The sequence below is a fragment of the Poecilia reticulata genome, chromosome 20 (assembly GCF_904066995.2).
Source record: "Poecilia reticulata chromosome 20, P_reticulata-male-v2, whole genome shotgun sequence".
NCBI classification, from domain to species: Eukaryota; Metazoa; Chordata; class Actinopteri; order Cyprinodontiformes; family Poeciliidae; genus Poecilia; species Poecilia reticulata.
In genome coordinates, this window is record NC_088849.1 from 16,934,783 (window position 1) to 16,950,447 (window position 15,665).

Sequence of the window (15,665 nt, forward strand, 5' to 3'; positions counted from 1 at the left end):
TACTCTCTGGTTTGTATTAGAGCTATAAGATTTTAACATTTCTACTTTGTATATTTGACCTTTGTATGTCGAAATGGGATCCAACCGACCCCACACACGTAAAACTTGTATCATTTTCCATAGTCCTCTACGTTTGCCTCAGTCCTCGCACGCACAAGGGTTAAATCTGTTACCATAGCGCATTCTGTGAATAGATTGTATGTTAAACAGTCTGGATCAAGTAATGTCACCTACTGGTTTGATGGTTTGAAGTTTTTGCTTGCATAAGACTTTTAGATGACCCTCAGAATTTCAATAAAGCATCCATAAACACAGAAGAAAAACAGAGAAGTAAAATTTTTTCCTCTAGGGTGACCTAATTTATCTTTCCATCAACAGTTTCTTTCTTCAACATTATGTTCCCTAAAAAAGCATTCGCACAATAAATTGCAAAGTGCACAAAAAAAGTGCATAGATATGAAGTGGACAGGAAACTTGTGGTTTTCAGGAATTTTGACATAAAAAGTGAAGCATTCGCCAGGGTTTACTTAACATCTTTCACTTCATCAGCTACTCTAATTACCTCAGTCTTAATTGAAATCTGGCAATATTTTGGCGCCTCCCTCTCATTTCTCCAAGGCAACTAAATTTGGTATTGCTACGAGAGTGATGTTTTGGATGAACAAAGATGAGCAGGAGCCAAACCTTAAAAAAAAAAAATCTTGTTATATCATTTGCTAAATGTGTGTCACGAGGAATATCTTTAATCAATATTTTCTCGTCTAATCCTCTTCTGCCTGCCCTCTCACTTTTCAAAATATGGATCGGCCTGACTGTTTTACAGTATGTATTACATTTTGTCATCGAATTCTTCCTCCTCAACCACACCCTCCATCACTGCCGAGCACTTCTGCAGAGCACTGATCAATTACGAGCTGGCCTGCCAAGCGATCAAGTCTATAATAACACAATCTCTCTATCTTGTTCTGCTGCAGTAAATTACCTTAGCTGCAGGACAAGCTTCTCACCCCGACCAATCCTGGAGGAATCTTAGTTATTGCCCGAGCTTTACATCAAATATATAGCCAGGTGTCCTGTAATAGGAATCAACACCAAGCCTGGACTGATTTAAATGTTAATATCGGTCAAAATCAATCAACCGGCTAAGCATACTTTTTCTTTTGTTAATAACGCAGGATCAGAGGTGTGTGTTTGAGTGAGATGGTGAGGAGGTGGAGTGGCTTCACATACTATTCCATCGATACCTCTCACTTGAGACTTTGGCATGAAACATCGTGGCATTATAAAATCAGCAAACTAGCTTTACACACTTACCGTCAGTCAAGCAGAAGCCCGACAGGCCCTCGCTCTCCGTGTAACCGTTGCCCCTCCCTCATCTGCCAGCTCCTCAGGCTCAGAGCTGAATATGAGCGAGCTGGAAGTTGAAAAGCAAAGGAGAACAGACGAATAAGAAAACAACAACAAACTTGTGGTAATTAAACATCAAGGGTGTGGAAAGGGGAAGTGCTAATCCGCCCGACTCAGCTGATTCCAACATTCCGAAAGCATTTACACTTTCATTAAAGTGTGCAACCAAGTAGAACAAAATCATTTGGAAGCCCCTTACATAAACACCAGAAGTGAACCTGTGGCTGTCTAGTCGGCGCAGTTTGGAATACAATAATTAGGGAGTAGCTGCTGTAGTTTCAGAGAGAAACTTCTTAAAAGAAAAAAGCAGCGTCGGATTACTTCAGCCTCCACAACAGATCCTGCTGATGAAAAAAAATATTTAATCGTTTGTTATTTTTGTACAATCGAGCATTTTTAATAATTTGCTTCATTGCTGACATTTTTTGCAATGCAACAAAACAAACAATAAATGCATTTGCAATACATTTGTGTATTCACTAATCAGAGGCATTGTCTTTTTTTTTATCTTGATTTTAATGTAATTTGAGAAAATCATCTTGGTGGGATTTTGTTAAAATACTGTAGAGTAAAAAAACTAAGATGCAAAATTTTCAGATTTCATATGCGGTGGGCATTTACAATTAAAACCCTTTTAATTGTAAAAGTAGTTTCCTAAAGCATATTTTGCCTCTATAGCCAATTTCCACTCTGTGTATGGCACACATTTTCTGCCATCACTGCCAAAGTTTGCAGAGGAAAAAAAGGCCACTGCTTTAATTGTACACTGTACATGGGAAAATTGTGGCACGTTTAGGACAGTATCTATTTCTACTTTCACATATCATATCAAAGACCTTTGTGTATGCCCTCATTAAAAAAATGAGAAAACAAGAATAAATTTAGTCCTGAATGACCTTACATAACTCACCAAAAAGAAAGAACACCATAAACAAATGGATGTTTTTCTCATCAGTGAATATAGCAAACATAACCCTCTTATAGTGCCCCACACCAACCAGCTGGAGCACCAGGCCATCTCTCAAGATAAACTTTTTTTGTCCCCAAGGAGCAATTTATTTTGCAGCCAGCAAAGAACAAAAGCAAAGAGAAGCACAAATACTTCTCTTTGAAATAGAAAAAATAACCACAACATCCATGATACAACCAGGACACAAGCCTAGTCTGCTACAATCTCTGTTTTGGCCAATCAGGTTAAATGACCTATGAAAAGCGAGTGCAAGTCAAGCCTCAAGCCTTTTGGACCAATTCAGAGTCATGGCTCAAGTCACCAACAACTAAAATAAATATTTTCTTATCACATTTACTTCAGCTCTCCCTGCACGGCTCTGGGTTGGGATTCCAATCCAGCACTGTTTGTCCCTCGGCCATTCATTACATGAGTATTTTGTATATGACATTTATTGTATTGGAATTTTTCAAATGATTATCTTTTAATCATTTACTATTTTACTTACCATTCAGAAATCTACCAGAAGCAGATTCATGTGATTCTGAAAGTAGTTCAGTGTAACATTTACACCTGGTGATCTGTTCAGGTTGTATCCAGCCTTTTGCTCAATGACATCTGTGAAACCTTTCATCAGCATCGACTTAAATCTCAGACCGTTTCAAGTCTTTTAGGCACAAGCCTAAATGAAATCTGAAGTTTTTTTGTTTTTTTTGCGACTTAAGTTTGATTCTAAAACTTAAGTTACCACTTCTTCTACGTTTCTACCATTTCTCACTATAAAAAATTCTAAAGACAGATATTCCACAAGCTTCTCTCATGTCTTACTTCTAAAAGAGAAATTAACAGGACTCATTGTTGGGATAAAACATTTTTAAATAACCCGGCTTTAGAACGTAATTGAACAATGGATTTGCATTTGAATTTATAATTATTTTAGTCATCTGCCAAAAGAAGGTAAAAGACAGCCTTTTCGAATGAAACTTTGTAGTGGTTGTCATCTCATTCAAGTTAAACATTATGTTGAAATATCGAGGTAAGACTGTTTGATGGGTTGAAGATCAGCTCTGAGAGAAACTTTTAAACAGGGAAGATGAAAAGGGCTCAAAAAGAAGAGTTTAAAAATGTATATTTCATGAGAACTGCCAAGTTCCATCTGCTAGCAGAGCAAAGAACCTTGAAGAGAGAATGCTGGGTCAGATTTTCAAGATTGTCTGCCGTGTTAATGTGTTAAATATTGTTGAAGTGGTGTTTATGGCCCCGGTACAAGACAAGAATTTTGATATATTTGACTTTGCAGTTGATGGAAAAAAAAATAAATAAAAAATGAGACATACTTTTGCAAATGTATAAACTCATAAATATGTTATTTTCACAGATCACTGCAAATTAAGAGCAAGTTAAAGCCAGAAATGATCGATCTATTGCAATGATTAAATACAGTGTACAGCAGATAATAGGATGACTGCAATTTATAAATGTGTGGTCATTAATTACTTTACAGCAGATATGGATTACTGTTTAGTCATTTTTGGTAATTTATTTGTATATAATAACAACAAGATTTTATGGAGCCTCCTTTTAAATTGATTAAATCATAAAGCTTTTAATTATGCATGGCAAAATAACTCACTAACTTCAGCCACATAGGAAATGCCGAACTCTATGATGTCTTTTTCTTCCTCCTGTTCATACAGTTCATTAAGTTTTAAAATAGGAAAATCAATGCCCGGAATCTATATTGTCAGCGGTGGTTTTGAGTAAATGCAGTCAGTCGGTGGGCAGAAGTGGAAGTCAATTCGAGACGTTCGAAAAGGCTCACACTGCTACCGCTCCCACCTGCTTCGCTGCCATCAGCATCAGGCATTTATTTTTTAATGACTGTGTTTTGAGCAGCTAAGTGCAGCAGAGCACGCCCGGGATGTGTGCTCGGAGCGTATTGACAGGAGGAGGTAAAGGGGAGAGAGAGAGCAAACCTCAAAAGCGCTAGCCGCAGAGTTCACAGGAGAGAGTTCAGAACGTGTGGCTCTGGCGGCTGCGACTGGGGACATCAAAGTCAACACTGCGACTGGAACGAGCTGCCTCTGCAAATTGCTTGGTCAGAATGACTTCCCTTTGCCTCTTGAAATGGTGAGGATCATTTCGACAATTTATGCCAAAAGCATTAAAAAAAGAAAAAAAAAAGGAAAATCACATCTGGATTCTAATCTAATTATAGCCATGCACTGATAACAGTGAAGTTAATTCTGATGAAAGGTTTTACAGATGCCTACTGTTGTACCATGTCAGCTCAAGCTCTTTGTTTCTAATCAGCTAGGTCCTATAGGCTAAGGGTTCAGTGTGCTTGACACTGTTACATATCTTGCCATGTTTATTTGGTTTATCTCAATGCATGCAAATATGAGCAAACTAAGCACATTTTGGGAGTCTTAAAGTTAGTCAGCTGTGAGAGGTTCATTATTTATAGTGCATGTATACTAGGAAGAATGGTGTGAAACATTTATAAAGTGCTGCTGCTTCATGGCAAAGATACTTATTATTGTCACTGACATCACTTTATCTATTCCTAATGATCGTCTGACTACCATCTGGCACTTTTCCACTTGATTTTGACATGAATATCCAGATAAAGCCAGTTTTCTAACTAAAGCTGTGCTTACCTGCTGAGAGTTGCATTAGAAACTACACCTTAAGCACACATTCAAAAGTCTGTTACTAAAACCCAAAGTAATTTCCAGAAGCAATTAAACCTGCAATGTAAAAGTAAAGTTGGTTTTGTGAAGGAAGTTAGATTTAGGCCCTATAATCACTTGCGTCCATTAGGTAAATGTTATCGAAGTCCCTTTACTGACTTTTATTGAGGCTAAAATTATCCATATCAAATTATTTGACTCAAACACAGGAGCTCTGAAACTTTGCCCTTTCCTACTCAGACTGTGAGATCTCATACATTCTACTACAAAAGACTGTCAGTGGGTGCACAAAGTAGAGCCACCCTTAAAATCCTGACAAGTTAATGTGAAACTTTAAAACCAGCAGAACGGACACGAATTATAATTGCTTTACATATTTCTTTGATATTCTGAACCTTCAAAGGCCCTCCATGACAGATCACATTGTGAGCTTTTCACGCTAACAGTTGAGAGAATAAAATAAAAAAAAAAGTGTCAGTACCTGATTTTCTTTGTACCAACTTTACTGGTAACCAATGACCAATGTGAAGAATATTTAAACGACACTTTGGAATTGTAGTCCAGGAGTCTTTTTTTATCTAAATGTTCATTTTTTGTAAGGATACTCCTCAGTCTGAGTAATCACGGAGAATGAGGAGCTAAGCTAACATTGAGCGAAAGATTAAAAAACAAATGGTTTCCATACTAAACAACTCAAACTATGGCATCACCTAACAGTACGAAAGCAATTTTGCCACTTGTCACTTTTACAATCAATGCTTACCTTTTTCAACTCTCTCTATACCAAAAATTATACATGTTATCTCTGCATATTACTGCAGCTGATCGGATGTAATTAATCTCCGGCTGATTCTTCTGCATTCGTCTCTCTCCATGCAACATAGTGTTGCAACACAGATGTTAATTGTTTGACAAAACCGAAGATGAAATGAATAAAAGTTTGATGCAAAAGTGAGAGTGTATAAAAGTATGTTGCGCCGACTAAATCAACATGAAAGTGTTTAGCTTTTGGTTGTTTTAAAGCATATTCAGTTGAAACAATAAGTCTACATATGCTGAATTAAAAGACACACAACTTTTTTTTCTTACTGTCTAAAGCTAAATCATGCTAACCTTCTTTTCTTTCATCTTTGTTAGTATAACCAAAAATAACTTTTATCTACTAACTGGCGCAATATAAGGTGAATTAATAAGTTAGCTGTATTTAAATCTCCAAATCAGAAGTTTACAACACTAAAAAACAAACATTGGTTAAAAAAATCTGCTCAGCTTTTTTCAACCCTGAATTTATTTGCAGTTATCAGGTTAGCAATGGGGAAACAATTATCTCAACTCGAGGAGGTTTTTTTCACCTCAGGGGTGTTTTGATGCTGTTTAGACCATCAATGTTAAATGGTGCTAAGATCAAAAATTCCAAAAATATTTGCCTCTCTCCCAAAGTTATACAGAATCAATGAACCCCAAAGGCAGTCCTAAAGCAATGATCATCATTAAACCTTTCCAAACGTTAGCATAGATTATTTGCACATCAATTACACAGACAGAAGGCTGGATTTAATTTTCAAGTGACATCACTGGCGAGTAAAACAGTTTATTTCTTTGTTTTACTGCATCAGTACTTTTACTACACAGCTGCTGTCTGTTGTTCAACCCCATTTGCTTCCACATTGTCTCCATCAACAAACTCTTTCTCCTTGAAGAGTTGTCCTCCACTTTATCTGCGTGCTTATTGTACCAGCTTATGCACTTCAACTTAACTAAAATCACAAATGCAAAAAGAGAAGGTCATTCTGAACACATATGAAGAAAATCTATGGCACAAACATTCAATCTGTTGAATATGCGCAGATATCAATAACTCTAAACTTCCGAAAGGAAGAAAAAAGAAAAACAGAATTATGTGATCATTAACTAACTCAGCATGGTGGCTCTAATTAGGTCTCTTATTGGTGAGAGCCGGTGTAAACTCACCAAGTCGACACAAAAATCAAAATGACTTCACGCAGTTATTTGTCCCGCTCATAAAAACAGCTTGGGTTTGGTTGTTATGCATAGGTGAATGCTTTTTATTCATTCGCTTGTTTATTCATAGTCAATAATTAGACATCCAGTGGTTCAGAAATTCAGGAGCAGCCATGACAATACCTCAAAACTCATGTCCCCCTTGTTCAAATCTAGACCCTGTTTTTCTCTCCGCGGCTGAAATCGAGCATCCTTGCAGCGGAATGGTCTCGCCCTTATCCTCAACGTGCAGGTACACGAACATCAAAGCTTGCCAAGTGCCTGGTCGCTTTTTAATTAGGCCAGCGTTCAAATGTATCTGGAAAACACTGTTCATCTCTGTGTGCGACAGCAGCATGTGGCTTGATTACACCAAGCACTTACAGCGGAGGACATCCATCTCCAGCACATGCAGAGCCTGCAAAACCGATCTCATCAGTTGGCTTTGCGCTGCCTCAACCTGCAAAGCGTCCACTCCTGTCCAAAAGGAGACAAATGACAGGTAAATACACCAAACAGCCTGTCACTGTACTCATCCACTGCCCATTTTTCATTCGGTAGTAACAATGCAGGGTGGAGAGTGTTTTTTGTTGGGGCTGCCGGTGCGTGAATAAGTTGGGGAGGAAATAGGACCAGTAATTATTCTTTCTTCCACTTGTTCTTCCTGTGGCATCCCACCATTGCTCATACACTGAAGATACAAGCAGCTGAATTCTGATGAAATCACAGCAAAGCAACAGCTTGCATACCTGATGCATCACCACAGTGCCTTGCAAAAACACTCCAAACCTTTTTACTCTCTCTCTCTCTATATATATATATATATATATATATATAGTCTGATTATAATTTAGAAAGGAGGTCAGGTAAATTGTTGTGAAGTTTATTTAAATTTATTATTAAACAATGACCAAAATTATGCAAATTTCCTTGCTTGATTCATTATTTTGAAAACGGAACAAAAGCAGAAAAGTGCAAAACTTGCATGATGACAGCTGCAAGAAGTGGACTGGCAAAAAGAGAAGCAGAATCTGATGGCAGGCAAACTATTAATCCTGTTTGCAGTTTGCCACAGGCCATGTAGAAGACAACAAACATGTGGAAGAGTGTGTTTTTGGCCTGTTGACATCATGCTGTGCCATTTCCTTTTTCAGCAGGAACAAGAACGCTGGTCAGAGTAGTTGGGGGGAAATAGATGGAGCTAAATAAAGGGCAATCCTGGAAGAAAGGCTGTTAGAGGTGTGGCAACCTGGGGGGTGGATTTTCTTTATTTTTAATTATGAACCCAAGATATAAACTCTTACAGGTTATAATGACCAACAACGCCACCTGGAATAATTCCAGGAAAATGTAATGAAAGGACGCAAGTACGTTCTGCTGGAAAATGAGACAAGATTCAGGAAGTTCTACAAAGTTTATTCATCTTTATAATCTCTTTTTAAAATAATGATCTGAAATTGAATGGTTAAAACAGTGAATGCAGTTAACAAGATTTATCATAAAACGTCTAAATTGCAAAGGAAACTGAGGCTTACCAGTGGGGAAGTAGTGAGGGAAAGGGGCAACATCCAGTGCAGAAAAAGGGAATCACCTAGACACTACAAAAACACGGCAAAGAAAGAAAAGGTGCTCCAACAAAACACGCGAGACAAGACACCGCCACCAGGGGTCACCACCGCCACCACAGAAGCCTCAGTCCCTAAAAGAAAGACAAAAAAATGAAACAATACAAGTAAAACAGTGGTACAATGGCGCTACAATGTTGCAGTTCATTCCTTCAATAGCGCCATCACTGCTCCCAGAAGCAGGGCAAGTTCAAGTTGGTCTTTTTAAAACAATTTGGAGTTAGGCAAAACAATTTGGAGTTAGGCAAAACAGCAGCGAGTATCAATCCAGGTGCAATGCCGAAGAGTCATCAGGTGGCTAAAAAAATATAGCAAATTAATTCAACTGCTACAACAAAATTTATAACTTGCAGCAGCCGTTTACCTGTGACCTGATAAATGCCCAATAATCAGATCCTCAGTACCACCTAGATGCAGTGCAACTGTAATAAAAAACGGTATGTGAAGGTTTTGTTTACATGAAACAGGTGTTACTTAGCCACGCTAAGCTCTTACCTTCCTATCAGCAGAAATGAATGGACAGATCGACCCCGATATTAAAGGTGCAGCGAAGGAGGCTAAGCAGACAGACCAGTTGACATTAATAGCCATTCCTAAAGCTGACAAATGATAAAACAGCCACGCTTACCCAGAACGGCGCAAACAAAGGGAGCAACTTCAATTTGACGTCACGACGCAAGCAGCCTCATGTCAGGTGAACGCTTGCTTATATGCAGCAGCTGAAATTACTCTTAAAGTGGCAGCGTACCATTTATGCTGCTACAGAGGTGCCAGAATGTTGGTAGTAGGTTGATGGTTCACCCTTCAGCAAGAGAACAACTTGAAAGATACAGTCAGAGAGGAAAGGATGGTTTGGATCTAACAATCGCACAGTGTCCAATTAAGAATATGTGATAATGCTTTAAAATGTATGTTCCCAGTCATTCCCTATCCAATCTAACTGAGCTTGAAGTGTTTTGAACAGAAAAATGTACAAAAATGTATATCTTTTGATGTGTAAAGCTGGAAGCAACCCACCTCTAAAAACGTCTTGCTATAATTGCAGAAAAAAAAAAGCAGTTTTGCAAAGGTTTGACTTACAGAGTTGAATACTAATGTGTGTCCCTCTTTCCAAATTTACATCCCAAAGAACTTAAAAATGCATAAAGTTTTCCTTCCACTTAATTTGTGTTGGTCTGTCACATAAAACCCCAATGAAACTCGTTAAGATTTACACTTTTTAACATGACAAAAATCATAAGAAATATTCACTGAATATTTATACTTTTCAAGACTCTGTGTGCAGCAGTGAATGGTTATACCCACACACTGGATTTGAAGGACTGGCACCTATTCACTACACACAGTAAAGAGTACAAGCTGTATAAAGTGATCAGTCTGTAGGGGGATTAAACACATATTTCATGTTTTCTGCGCCGTAAGCTAATGGAAATAATATCAGCCAGTCAGGTGTGTCAAGTGTTAGGCACGGAATTTATTCCTGAGTGATAGCACAACCAGTTTGTTACGCAGAGTAAGCATAATATGAAAATATGGAGTATTAAATAGAATGTCAAAACAGAAGGAAGAGAAGAGCTAACCTCAGGCCAAATGCAAATGCCCTGTAGCATAAATGCATGACAAAAATCTACTTAGCGCAAGTGAGTCATGGCCGCAAGATGGGGGAATTGCGAAAAATGGTAACACTGACCTTTACTATGGTAATATAAATATGTAGTGATGTTCTACAACAGGAGGACGTATGCGTTTTATTTACATTGAACCGTTTTTTTCTTGGCACAGCTGAAATAGAGAAAAAAAAGTCTGTTGACCTGTGAAAAGCTCCTGCTCTCCCAGGTTTCTAAAATAAAATCCCTCAGTCTGATAGTCTCTTTGAGCCCATGAAAAGAATACATTACTCAATAAATATCTATTATTAATATGTACTGTCTTGTGTGCAGACTCTAAACCATCACACACGGGGCTTTCATCTCCTGATAAAAACAAATGAGCTTTTCTTCCAGTTGTTTGGGTGTGCATCTGAGGAATTCATCTGTCCACCGTGGTTCAGATAAAATATTCACTGCTCAGTGTGCACCCTTGTGCAGTCTCTGTGCAAACACCCGGCAGAGCACAATAAAGACAAGGGCCAGAGTGTGCTGCTCCAGATGGCAATGCTGCTGTGCTGGGGAGGATGGGAAGGGCTACTGAAAGGGCTGGCTGCTGGAGGACATGAAGATTTTCTCCCTTCTGGGAGACGGAGGTCTCTCTGGGAACGTAGAACTGCTGCAACACAGTTTCAACTGTCAAGGCAATGACTACATAAATAGATTTGGAACTTTTGAAAAGAATAAATAAAAATTCAACAACCACACCCATCTATGTATTTTATTAGGATTTTATGTGAAAGACTAACACGTAGACGCACAAAGAAGGGGAATCTAAAAAGTTGTGGTGTGCAATTCCTATTACTCTGATGAGTCTAAATGTAATCCAGCTGCCTTTGAAGATCACCTGATGAGTCAGCTTTGTTGCCCTTATTTAATAATAATAATAATAATACACCACAGTGGTAATGTTTCTGTGATTGCCTCTGAGGCATCTCTGCGTACAAATCAACATCATGGAAACAAAAGAATGCACCAAATATGTCATGGATAAAGCTTGAGAGAGGCTGCAAACCTATTAAGCCTCGACTTTTCACCCAAACTGACAGACAGCGAATCCACCAAAATTGGTCAGAGTTGATTGGGGGGAAAATGGACGGAGCTAAAGCCAGAGCAAACTTTAAAGAACAACCAAAGGCAAAGTTAAGGTTCACCTTCAGCAGGACAGAAACCCTAAACATAGAACCTGAGCTAAAATGGACTGATGTACTTTAAAATCCATTTTGTGGAAAAATGTGAAAAAGTTTAAAGACACTGAATGCTTTTAGCAGGCACTCTGAAAAAGTTCTACTCCCTGCCTTGACCTTTGAAACCATGTTGCAACAATTCTGTGTCCATTTGTGTGATGGTTTCTCCGCTTCCGTTGGCTTACAGTGAGACAAATTATTTTACAAATTCCTCCATCTTCTGCCCTTCTTGAGCCTACAATCCCACTTGTTCAAACAAGAGAAGAGCCAAGGCAAAACCTGTCATAACAAATGACTTAAAGAGATTTCAGTGCATGTTCACAGAGGCGTGTAGCCAGTCAGAAGCAACAAATATCGAACAGGCACGTCACAAAGAAGAGCCCACAAGCGTACCAGCTTTTGTGCATGAGCAGCGGCACTTTCAGGTCATCCCAGGTCTATGTTCAGAGGTGGATTTTTAAAATTATGATTATGAGGCTGATGACAGCAAAATAAAGCAAATCTGACAGTAATGAGAATGAAGGGCATGCATTTGTAGGTGGAATAATGCGGCTTGCGTGCCCACCCCCTTGAAACACCTCCATGGGTCGACCTGTGCCTCAGGTTAGGTATGTAATCAGATGTCAGAGTGTGTTAGTTCTCAGCAGGTCCTCCACCTTTGTTTTTTTTTTTTTTTCTTTTTCTTGTCTGCAGGTTCAGCCCACACATTCACCGGCCATAAATTCACATCACAACAGCAGCGGCAGCAGCCGCAGCCTTGGCCACTCGTCAGCTTTGGTTTTCCCACTCTGCTAAAACTTCACACTCGTTTCAGTCAAGGTCCATTGACTTTGTATGCCCTTAGTCCTCGTCTAGAACACTTGTTACCTTGCATGTATTACATGCTCTGACGGACTCTTGCTGAGTATAAGAGGGAAAAAGCAGAAGGCAAAGAGGGAAAGAGAGTTGACAGAAGTCACAGAGGTGCATGGATTTCTGAGTCACGGTGTCATTATTTCATTAGTTTTCTTATGCAGACCACAAAATACTCCACAAGAGAAACTATTTTAGGGTGTCACAATTGTGAGTTAGGTCACTTCTCATTTACCTTGAAAAGCTTTCAGATTGCTATGTAAATACAATTTCAATTTGAAGGTCAGGGTTTATCTTTAAATAAAGAAAAACAAAATCACATTATAAGTATAGCGAGCATACATTTTTGCAAATTACGGTAACTGTGGATTTAGCCATCCAGCAAAATTATACTTAACTATACTTTTAGGGCTGCAACCACACATGTAAAGAATTTTGAACAAACACAAAAAAAGCATCACCAAAGCAAAACAGTGCAGAGAAACTAGAACTCAAAGACCATTGATTTGCACTAGAGGGCAAATATAATAATATGTTAAAGCCAGGAAGTCTTAAAAACTATTGTGTTTAGAAAAATGAATTACAATCACTCGTTTTATCATTTGTTAAAGGCGATAGGGAAAAAATGCTTAGACAAAATTATGGGGCTCTTTGAACTACAGCTATGACAGGAAGGCAACAGCCAGGCCACTCATAGAAATGGTATTTCTTTTTAGGAGTGTGAATTTTATCAGTAAAGAAAAATCCTTCAGTCGCTGTGTTTTTATTTTTTTCTATGACGCATCTCTCAACACAAATGACCTGTTTACATTTACAAATTAATTTATAAAATAAAAATAATACCTCTATCTTTTCAAATGTAAAAGCTAACAGAACCATAAACCTTCAATCTGAAATATTACTGAATCCATACTGAATTGTGACTTAAAACGAACTTCAGCTATTTTGATTGATGCTACATGTTTAGCATGTAGGCAACATCTGGAACGACTGGATTATTTATGTGACTGGAAAAAAGAAAATCTGAATATTATACTCTGAATGTGTATTCACTGAAGTACAATTAAGCACAACTAATTAAGCATGACAGCATGTAAAGCCCTGACACCTTGGTTTCTTGCACAAAACACACATTTCTGAGCTATCAGGTGACCAGGAAGGAAGAAAGCAATTTGCAATTATGCTTCATTCCGACTAACCATCCCTGACAATGATCAGTGTGGATCATAAACCTCAGCTCCAGCAGGTTTAAGTCTTGCCCAGTAAAGAAATTAACAAATATGACCTTTTGTGAGCACGTAAATTCTTAAATCAGTGGCTGCAGCCATTATTGTTAACAAGCCCAATCCATCCATTTGTTCCCTCTGCTCCCCAAGACTGGCTGTAAACAGGCTATTAAAAAGGTCTGCCCATGTCTCAAGCGGCCTCTGGCCTTGGGCTCGCAGCACCTGCAATGGAGCTCTTAATGAGGCGGAAAATTAAAAGGTTTGGCTGGACACTGAAAGCTTGTTTCCTTCTGTGGAGTTTGTTTTCCATTCATCTTCTTCTCGTCTCGTTTTCTCAACATGGCCCTCCACTGTCACGAAATTATAGGTGGTGGTTATTTTATTTAACTAGCAAAGGGCTTCTTATGTAAGAAAGAGAAACAAGTCCGTCTGGAAAAAGTTTTATTGTTTTTGTAACCCGTTTCAGTTTCAATTGTAAGACTTAAAGTGAAAGGAAATGGTTTATGAATATAAAGTAAATTTCACTTTCTGAAATAAGTGACAAAAATAGTGAACTTTTTCATGACGTTCAATTTTTTTATATGTACCTGTATATACAGTATAGCCCATTAATTCAATAAAAAGAAATTGAGCCAAACTTACCATTACATGTGCAAAACATTCCAAATGTAAAAATGTTTTTCCATACATTTCACATTACAATTGAACATTCAAATGTTCCTGAATTATTTGTTAAAAATGAAATTAATCAAACATAGAAGCCAGTTATGGTATTATCCTTTATAAAGTTCATTTCAGTGTTTTAAAAGCTTTTGCCAGTTTTGTACATTTTATTATCAGAACGGTTCTACGTTCCCCAAGTACGCAATCTGTTTTACAGAACCCTCAAGTAATTTTTAACGTGAAACAGTACAAGGTTACTCCCACCCACTGTATCACAAGTTATGTTTGATTTTGCACATGTGAAATGTATGTTTATGCCTGCAAAGGGAAAAGCAATGAAGAGATGTAAGGATTAGGAACAAAGACTTTTCTTCCAGGTATTTTGAAGAAGACTTTTAGTAAAATCCCACATAAATTATAAGAGATGTGTGTTTCCAGATCGCCAGTTTACCTCTGAGCAGAAAAGAAAGTCTAATAAGGAAATGATTGCAGGATTTGCACAGATGGAAAAAAAACAACAATAAAGTGGTAAATCAAAGCAAAAGAATATGATGGTGGGTGTGTTTTCTTAGGTTGTTTACGTCAGTTAAAATGCTTAAGTCAGAATTTGTCTTGTCCGGTTCAATTTATTGGAGAAAATCATACCTATAAGTGTGGTCCTGTTGTGCTTTGAATATGTCACCTCCTTATCAAGAAACCATTACACAGGAAAACCAACCCTGACATCCTGTTAACCTAATGCTATGAAATATTAACCAGTCTTTATGGCTTCCGTTTTGTACAAGCTGGACCCACTTAACTGTCTGACAGCAGTTTCAATTCAATAAACAGGTACAAAGAGAGCTCTATCTGTGACAAGATCAAATGATACTCTTAAATGCCACTCATTTTGCCTTTTAAAAACATCAGAAATGTTGTCACCCTCCCAAGAGACCGTTTAAAAATGAAGGGACAGAAATTACGCCTAGTCTGCTTTTTCTATTTTTTATAAAAGGACAGCAATAGATTTAAAGGTCTGAGGGTCTGAAGCAGACCCATAAAGCCCAGGAAGTCACTTTTTTGAGGTGAAATGTAAGTGTCAATATCACAAGCCCACTTGCTCTAATTAAATTTTAAGAGCTCAGCTGAGAGAAATCCTGAAATTCTTTTGAGAGGAAGCGAGAGAGCCCACAAACACGGCTGATTGGTAGCCAAGGGACGGGAAAATAGTTTGCCAAAAGGTAACAGGAACTTTCCTCTGGAAATGGCTTGCTGACCCCTTCCATTGACCTCAATCAGTCAGTCTTGCCGCGTCTCACTGTTCCCCCCCCCATCGTCTGGCAGTTTCCCCGGGTTACCACGGTAATGGCCTAATTTGGAAGAGGTTGTGGGAGGAGAGAACGAAGACACTTACTGCGGGAAAAGGACCTGAGTCTT

General features: G+C 38.3%; 2 long non-coding RNA genes across 2 annotated transcripts; one reads left to right on the forward strand and one right to left on the reverse strand.

Annotated features, from left to right (window-relative positions):
• The first annotated feature begins 3,832 nt into the window (after window positions 1-3,832).
• LOC145549319 (uncharacterized) lies at window positions 3,833-7,843 on the forward strand. Its single transcript, XR_014085232.1, has 3 exons — window positions 3,833-4,486; window positions 7,228-7,303; window positions 7,406-7,843. It is a non-coding gene; the product is annotated as an uncharacterized LOC145549319 (long non-coding RNA).
• Window positions 7,844-8,454: 611 nt separating this feature from the next.
• On the reverse strand, window positions 8,455-9,434 carry LOC145549415 (uncharacterized). Its single transcript, XR_014085385.1, has 2 exons — window positions 9,171-9,434; window positions 8,455-9,097 (listed from the first exon to the last, which is right to left on the reverse strand). It is a non-coding gene; the product is annotated as an uncharacterized LOC145549415 (long non-coding RNA).
• Window positions 9,435-15,665: the final 6,231 nt, after the last annotated feature.